Raw genomic sequence first — 6,683 nt, forward strand, 5'->3', positions numbered from 1 at the left:
AGCACCTGCAATGTGCCCAGAATTGCCTCCTTCTGCAGTTCGTAGAAGGTTACATGTATTGGTAGCATATAAACTGAAATTCGTTTTTATTAGGCCTGATTTTCCTTCTCCTGTTTGAACTGTCTGGATATCTTTCTTTCATGTTGCGTTTATTTCTGCTTTAAAATCTTCGTATTTTTGACTTTGTGTCTCACTATTTGCAAGACATTGGTTCGGATTCCTTAAAGCCTGCAGTAGCTATTTGCAGACAGTGCAGCACACCCAAGGAAGATTTCAGTGCATCTGCTGTGGATGCGATTTCAGAAGACTCGCTGAAGGCAGACCTACTATCTAGATATTTAGCATAGGATAATTAGTTGTTCTGGGTACACCAGTCCAATTCCAAAACAAATTGTGTGCATGCAATGCAACTTAAATGTGACAAACAATCACAACTTCTTTTTTGAAATCCTCAGTGTATGCTTTATAGACCCCAAGGAATTCAAACGAACAGTATGGATTTCAGCAAAATCTGTAGTAAAACACCAAAAAGTATATAAAAATGCAGTCTGCTGTTAATGAACTGCAACAGGCTGCAGGGATACAAGCCATAAATAAGGCTGTGGCTGTGCAGCCTAGAATGCAGCCAGCTAGAGTCAGAGCAAGGCTGCAACTAAACCAGCTGTCAGACCGGCAAATAATCGACAGATACCAGCTAGACAGACAATTGTTGCAGACTGCCTGCAGCATGTGTGCCCCTCACATGTCTGTGCAGACCCTGCAAGTAAACCCCTTCCTCCTTGAAACCAAAGTGTGCCTCAGCCTGGATGTACTTGCATCTGGGACATTCCAAAGACACATGGGGAATGCAGTGGGAATATCACAGACAGCTGCCAGTTGTATCCTGGCAAAATTCTTGGAAGCAATTTGCAACAAGGTGGAAGATACACCTTCTATCCATTGCCATGGAGCAGGTAACTGTAATGCACCAGTTTTACAGTATTGCAAATTTACCCCATTTACTCGGTGCAGCAGATCACATACACATACCTATCAAGACACTAGTACATCTTAAAGCAGACTGACACATAAAAAGAAAGGGATGGCCATCTGTCAAACTGCCAGTTCATGTATGCAGCAGACGGCAGTATAACAAACATCATGGCAACACACCCTTGAAGTGTCCATGGTGCTGCCATTTGGAGGGACAGTGGATGGAGGGCAGCATTCCAGAAAGATGAACTACGTGAGGGACTAATACTACTAGGTAAGTACAGGAGCACAGCTAGGATGGAAGCTAATGAAAGCCCTGACAACAGTATTCATCCTGGCCACGTGTTTCCATTCCCCACAACAGGAGACTGTGGTTATCCACTTGAGCTGTGGTTAATAACATCCTACCATGAACCATCCAACCCTGCACAGGAGGCCTAAAAGAGAGCACATGCAACAACCAGAAACACCATAGCACATGTGTTTGGGATACTGAAAGCTAAGATCAGATGTCTGCACACATCTGGGGGTACAATGCAGCACACACCTGAAAAGGCAGCACAGGTGATAATGGTGTGTGCCTTGCTGCACAACATGCTAACTAGAGCACATGGCAGTCTTCCAGCAGCAGGTGTGGGTGAGATACCTGCAAGAAGCCCAGCTGTCTTAAGATGACATCCCACAGGTATTAGAGGAGGAGCAGGAGGACATACAGGACAGAAGACACAGGCATAGTCAACATAGGGTTTGACCACAAGTGCAGGCCCAGGCAATGCAGAAGCATCTGACCCACATCTTTGAGTTGTGACAAGCCGCACTACATGAGTACACACGCTGAACATTTATGTTCAGGTGTTGCTCCACCACAGCAACACAGGTTGCATCTATATTACAACATGAACATATGCAAACGTTTCACAACAGGGATCATCAACCCAGGACGCAACTGACACAGGTATTCATACACATGCAGACTGTTGTATCACTGTATTGAAAGCAGTATAGGACACAAATCAGTGCTACATATTTCTATCTATTCCAGTATAATAAATTGAAAAAAGTGAAACCACACATGACATAATGTAGAACTTTTAATATCAGAAGTCACATATCACAGTAAAGTGGTAATTCAATAATATGAGCCAGCTATGTGTACTACACTGTTAGACACAGTCTAACGCAGTCTAGGGTGACCTCACTGACATCTCATACCATGGTCCACTCTGACACATGTTGCCCTGGTTGCTCCACAGAGGAGATGGATGGGGTGACAACACCATGTTGAGATGAAGGAGCATGACTGCAAGTTAAATGCCTTGTAACTAGTGGGCCACAACAGATGGACCAGCAATTGAATTCTGTGCAGGTTGGACCACAGGCAGTGATTTTCAATGGTCAGTGGTGGATTTGCACAGAAGGCCTGCCTCTCCCATGTTGCAATCTGCTGAGCACAGTTAGGGAATGTAGAATCCTTCTGGTAGTACAATACTAAAGCAGTACAGTAGAGGTCAGGGTTTCTACAGACTGTGCCCCAACTAGCAGACTCTCATTCTAAATCGCCATTGCAGCCATAATCTCAATATGTCTGTGCTCTTGTCCTTCATCAGTGACACACAGCTGGCATGCCACATGATCTGGGGCATGTGTAAGTGAACAGACATCTGACTGATGCTGTTGCGGTCACCATTTGCCTGCAGCAGGAGATGGACACCCTCTGACATCTGGCTATGCGTGACATCTGCTCACCTACATCTACCACAATGCCCTGTTTCTGGTTGTTGTGTGGACCTGCTATCAAATGCGGTCTCAGCTGGAGTCTGTTGGTCAATGGCCTCACTCTGTTCAGCATCCACTATGGCATCAACCTCCAGATGGTTAGATAAGTTGACCGGCACATCTCCAAACACTTCAAGGTCCTGTGTGCCACGAGCCATAATACCATGCTGAGACACTTCTTGAACGACATCATAATCGTTGGATGCGCTGCTGGATGGTACAGATAATTGACATGCTGTGAAATACAAAAACACCAATCAGGACAATGTGCCTACATCACATGATGGATATCATCAAAGACATATGACGTATATCTCACTGTAATTTTACAAATAATAATGACTTTACATGAGGTCTACTGCATGTATGTTTCAATGAATCTACACACATTGAGTGTATAACTTGGTTACAAGGCCAACATACATGACATATGTGGGGAATACAAAAATATACACCTGACAACACCTCATGAGAAGATGGTGCTGTTGAAGCATGATGAACTTTAACTTTTGTATGGAAAACAACAGCATTAGTGCTCATATCATTGCCACCATTAACCAGATGAACACAGTTAAACATACAGAAGGTCTGGCATACACATACCACTTGTATGTGAACTTGATTATATGGATGCAGACTGACCTAGGAATGGGAAAGTCATAGTATTAACAAAGGACAACAACAGAATTAACATTCAAATTCAAATTTGCAAATTCAGTGCAAATTCCCCCCACCCCCACCCACCCCTCACCACCTAAAGGGCCTGTTACCATTCCAGGGATTCTGTGAGTCCAATTATTACTGATACATTGGTTGACAAGGCTCTATCTAAAGCTAAAAACACTGCCTCCATGGGACCAGATGGTGTCCCAGGCTGTGTCATACGTGAGCTCCAAAAGGAATTAACCCTACATCTAAATACCCTGTTCAGTCTCAGCTTCTCTACAGGATATGTGCCCTTAAAATGGCGCATGGCAACGGTGGTCCCACTACACTAGGGTGGGTCCACAACTGACCCTGGGAACTACCGACCAATAAGCCTGACCAGTCTGATCTGTAAGGCTATGGAGCAAATCATTATAAATGGAGAGACTGGGAACCTCCAGTCGCTGGACCCCACACAGTTCGGCTTCGTCAAGGGCAGATCATGCCTCCTGAACCTGGTGTATTTCTTTGAGACAGTTACTCAGGCTATAGATAAGGGAAAGGAGGTACACACGGCTTACCTTGACCTTGCTAAGGTATTTGACACCATTCCCCATTCAGGTATTATTGATAAGCTCACCAGCCTGGGCATAAACCCTTACGTCACACGATGGATCACAAACTGGCTCTCAGACAGATTCCATAAAGTAAGAGTAGCGGGATCTATGTCCGAATCCAGACCAGTAACGAGTGGTGTGCCTCAGGGCTCTGTCCTGGGGCCCCTCCTGTTTGGCATATACTTCTCAGAAGTACAGGCAAGCACGGAAGGGCTGTGGCTGACTAAGTTTGCAGATGACTGCAAACTGGGAGTCTCCAGCTGATGTGGAGATCCTCCAGAAGGGCCTAAATGAGACTGATGCATGGTGTCAAAGCCATGGTCTCAAGCTAAATGCAAAAAAATGCGTAGTAATCCCCCTTTGGTAAAAACAGAGTACCCGCAAACTACAACATAGGAGGTAATCCCCTGAAATCTGAAGAAGAAATAAGGGATCTAGGGACCCAAGTAGATAGTCAGCTTTCCTTTGATAACCATGTTGCCAAAGTGGTTAGAAAATCCTTCTTTGTGACCCATCTGATCATGAAAGGGTTCGCATCAAGATCTAAGGATGTAATGGTGCCCCTCTACTCTTCCCTCATCAGACCCATTATTGAGTACAATGCACCAGTTAGAATGTACCTGGCTAGATATCTCCAGCAGCTGGAGAGACCACAGAGGTACCTAACCAAGAGAATTACTGGCCTCAAACAGTTGCCCTATGCAGCACGATTGAAAAAGCTAAGACTGTTCTCTGATGCATACCGCTTTCTCAGAGGCGATCTCTGTCTAACATACAGATCCATGTCCAACCCAGAATTGTTGAACATGCTCCATCTTAGCAAAACCAAATGTACTCGAGTTACATGCTCTAGGGATATAAACCTCAACACAACAATGAATAGAACATGCTGGAGGGATAGATTCCCTTCGCAGAGACTTCCCTTACTATGGAACAGGGTCACGATCTACATAAGATAGAGCCCCTCACTATGACTCTTCAAGAAGAACCTTGATGAGTGGATGGGTAACAGAAAGCTCACACCGGGGATCACACCAACAGCACTACTAGATAGGGGCCAAGGGTACTAGATGCTAGTACAAGGGTCTAGGAAACTACTAAAGGGGTGGTGAATACCGCACAATGTGGCTGGGCTAATATATGCCTTCGGGCAGATAGCCCAGTACCAACCTATGAACCTATAACATCAATGACAGGTATGGAATGTAGTTAATAGCATACCACTGACAGACCCCTGCCTTACCACTGACAGACCCCTGTTGTGTAGAGCTTGTGGGTTGTACTGTGGATCCTGCATTGGGAAAGTAAAGAGAAAGACAAAACAGTCAAGTATTTAGCAAAAATAATACTGACCTCATCACATATACAACACAGTACATGAGCTGTAAATACTCACATGAGGAGTGTTTCAGCTGTACACCAACACAAATATTGACATAAATGTCATGTAGCACGTGTGCTACACATTGATTCATGCTATGACAGATTTGCTGTAACATACCTGCCTGTCTGTCTGCACTTGAACCTGCACAGCTTGGGCCCCCACTGGATTTATCTGTAGTGTACAATGTTAGGTAAATAATATGAAAATAAGCAGCAGTGCCATGAAATAAGGCTGAGGCAATAACAAGGTAGTGGTCACAGTAACAGTATGGAGCCACTCACCTGCTGATCCCTGGTTTAGTCTCAAAGTAAATGAACCTGTGAATATTAATGCAGACAGCATTACAAATGTTGTTTGGAATGCTCTGTCGTATTTCGGTTGTATCAATATATGTCATTAGACTTACAGTTATCCTTGCTCTAGGTGAATGTGCATGCAAGGCTCAACTCTGCTGCTGTAGATCAAAAACAATACATGAATATGCAGTGATTGCCTCTATACCCAGCCGTGCAATGGAAAGAAAGACATAAATGTTCAGCCTGGAGCTCCAGTTTCAGTTCCACCACTGGGGATGCATCACTCCCCTCTTGCTGTATGCATTGAGACCAAAAATATTGTGATGTCATTGGGGTGAGGTCAATGGTGTTCCACCACCGGTGGCATCCATCAGTCTTGTAACATCTGTTGGCTGCATGAAGGATTATGTCTGAGCAGCATCATCTACAGGCATTACAGGATCAGTTGTGGCCTTCAACTGTATGGATTATGTTGGTGAGGTCTGTCCAGATTTTTATGTCTCCATACAGTATCACCTGAATGGCCTAGGATTCTCATCCATGTTGCCAGAGAGCATCAGTTATGATGTCATTTTCCTTGGGGGAGAAGTTGTCACCCCTAAGATTGTTGGCCATCTGAAAGACAGTGATACACATATGATAATATTCCTATGTGAGCCCATTTATGCATTTGTTTTTGTGAACAGCATATGTCAACATAAAGAGTGTATTCCCATGCAATGCGCAGGTCTATATAACAATGACTGTGATAAATACTAATTAGACATATAAAAGGTAACAATGCCTTCATATATAACATTTGTAAAATTAACATGACTTGTAATACCTTTAGGGTTCGTGAGTGGTATTAGAACTCCTCATACTACATATATGTTGAATAGAGCTCCAAAGACAACAGCATCATGCCACAGGAGTCTGCATGCATTTTACATTTATTTATTTAAAATTTGTGTACTGGGAAAGTCCGACTTGGAACAAAGCCAAATTTCAGCA

At 43.9% G+C, this 6,683-nt stretch overlaps 1 protein-coding gene across 1 annotated transcript in view; it reads left to right on the top strand.

Annotated features, from left to right (window-relative positions):
• TMPRSS2 (transmembrane serine protease 2) overlaps positions 1–6,683 on the top strand; it is a 396,349-nt gene that overhangs the window by 346,120 nt on the left and 43,546 nt on the right. The gene's annotated exons all lie outside the window — the stretch shown is intronic.

This window comes from Protopterus annectens, chromosome 5.part0 (assembly GCF_019279795.1).
Source record: "Protopterus annectens isolate FY-2018-M chromosome 5.part0, PAN1.0, whole genome shotgun sequence".
In the NCBI taxonomy this organism is placed as follows: domain Eukaryota; kingdom Metazoa; phylum Chordata; order Ceratodontiformes; family Protopteridae; genus Protopterus; species Protopterus annectens.